This window comes from Penaeus vannamei, chromosome 33 (assembly GCF_042767895.1).
Source record: "Penaeus vannamei isolate JL-2024 chromosome 33, ASM4276789v1, whole genome shotgun sequence".
NCBI classification, from domain to species: domain Eukaryota; kingdom Metazoa; phylum Arthropoda; class Malacostraca; order Decapoda; family Penaeidae; genus Penaeus; species Penaeus vannamei.
The window spans coordinates 5,609,419-5,611,918 of record NC_091581.1 but is presented as its reverse complement, the minus strand read 5'-3'; the positions used below and the strand labels follow the sequence as shown (position 1 = coordinate 5,611,918).

Here is a 2,500-nt window from a genome sequence, read left to right as displayed (position 1 = left end):
AGGAAGAGAGGAGAAGAGGACAAGGAAGAAGAAAATAAAAGGAAAAAACACGCGACTAACACACACACACACACACACACACACAAAATCCTTTAAACTGCCGAAACAGAGAAAGAGACACAACGAAAGACAAGCAACGAAAGCACAGCAGCGGCAACGTGCGAGAAACAGGACACCCCAGCAAGCATCGACGAAGAAGGGGGGGGGGCGGGGGGAGACGAACGCGCAGAGACCCGCAAGAGACGAGAGATCTCAAGTAAAGCATCCAGTGCCAGGTATTTATCTGCGGCGCAACAAACACAAACCACCACTAACACCACACTTTCCTCTCTGCGAACTTTTACGGTTATGGCTGAGGTATTATAATGTAACGATGGCGAGGAGGAGGAGGAGGGGAGGGGGAGGAAGGGGAAGGGAGGGGGTGGGGAGGAGGAGGAGGAGGAGGAGGGGGGAGGGGAGGGGGAGGAGGAAGGAAGGGGAGGGAGGAGGAGGAGGAGGTGGGGAGAGTAGGGGAGGAGGAGAGAGGAGAAAGGGGAGGGGAGAGCAGGGAAGGAGGAGGAAGAAGATGAGGGGGCGGGGAGGGAAGGGAAGAGGAGGAGGTGGGGAGAGTAGGGGAGGAGGAGGAGAAAGGGGAGGGAGGTAGGGAAGGAGGAAGAGGAGGAAGAGGGGGCGGGGAGGGAAGGGGAAGAGGAGGAAAGGAGGGAAGGGAAGGGGAGGGAGAAGAGGGGGAAAGCAGGAGGAAGAGAGAGAGAGGGAGAAGAGCGGAGGAGAGGAGGAGGGGGGAGGAGGAGGGGGAAAAGTAGGAGGAGGGGGAGGGGGGCTCGGAAGCTGCCGCAGCGCTTTGGCTTATACGGGAAAGTTCACGTCCGTGGGTGTACATATGCGTGACTACATCTTAACCCCTTTACACTCGAGGCGTTGTTTGGGCACGCGGTTTACTACGCGCGGGGGGGGGGGGGGGGGGGGGGATGGAGTTAGTGAACCGTTTTGGGGGTGCTAAGGCAAATTGCAAAAAAAATACAATAAATAATGAAGTAAATAAAACACAATAATAACAAACGAATAAGACAAAACAACAAAAAAACAGACCATCTGAAAAAAAAAGAAATACATCAAGAAATGGTACTCCTAACCAGGATACACATAATACAACATCCACGAGATGAGAAAACTGCAACCATCGTTAACATACCCCCGCCCCTTCCATTCACGCCCGCCACCCCGCCCCCCCCTTCACCCCTACATTCACGCCCCTCCCCACCTCCCCCTTCACCCCTACATTCACGTCCCCCTCCCTACCTCCCCCCTTCGCCCCCCCTCTCCCCTCGTCCCCCAGCGCGACGCCAAGCAACTCGCCGCCAGATCTGACACGACGACCAAAAGGCGGGGGGGCGGAGAGGGGAGGCCGAGAGGGACGACGACCCAAGACGACGACGCAAGAACCACAAGATGTTTATTTTCGTGTCCCGCTCGCACTCGTGTTTGTTTTTTCTTCTTTTCTCTTCTTCTTTTTTTTCTCCTCCTCCCTCGCGATATGCGGCGATTAAGGCGGTCCTCCTCCAGACGGCGATGTTTAGGCCCTCCGCCGCGGCCGCTGGTGCACGCCGCGGCGACCGAGTCCACGCTTCCATAACCGGCCAGCGCGCGAGCCTCGGTGATTTAGTCGTTGCGGTCGTCCGCTCATAACACATCGAGCGAATAAAAAGAAAACAGAACAACAAAAAAACGAAAAAAATCGAACAGTCATCACTTTCACATACGCGGGAGTTAATGGCAAGTAAACTATATGTGCTTTTAATTAAAATAAATATTTATATTTTGCTAGCGGGTCGCTTAATGTCGGTGGGGAGTTCTTGTCACAACACGGAAGGTCGTTACAGCGCCATGACTCACGGCGCGTTATCAATCCCGGCCACATTAGCTGCAGCCTCCATATCCCGGCCAATTAATGCTATGACGCTTCACTGCTTTTCGATATTAAACAAACTAACATCCCCGAGCGTTATCTCAGAATAAAATATCGGGGTATGCACCGACGGGGACGATAAAACTGAATATCAGGAGAATGATAACAGTGTTATCAAAACTGAATTTCCATAAAATCCTTGCAAGACATGAAAAGGCCAACTTAACATTTCTTGAAGTACATAGACCCGCAATGCTCTTTGTGTAATGAAACTAACCGTACAGTAATTTTAAATTTGTCCAAAAAGTGGTGCTTGCAACCATCCGTAACTAGAAATTAATCGCGCACACTTTCCTGAAATCACCATCTTATCAACTGCAAGTTTTCCTTTTCATGGCCAGTAACCAAAACAAAGACAAAATCTCTTGAAAGAGAGTCACTTAACCTTGCAACCTTTCTTCCAAATCATTCCCCAAAACATGGACCATTAAAACAAACATTGCTTTCCAATCGATTCCGTCGGTTTGGATATATCTGTGTAAATACTACTGCTACTATTACTACTACTACAACTGTCACAACAACTACTACTGC

General features: G+C 50.9%; 1 protein-coding gene across 9 annotated transcripts in view; it reads right to left on the bottom strand.

Annotated features, from left to right (window-relative positions):
* Window positions 1-2,500, bottom strand: part of da (transcription factor daughterless) — a 564,194-nt gene that overhangs the window by 205,055 nt on the left and 356,639 nt on the right. The window lies entirely within an intron of this gene.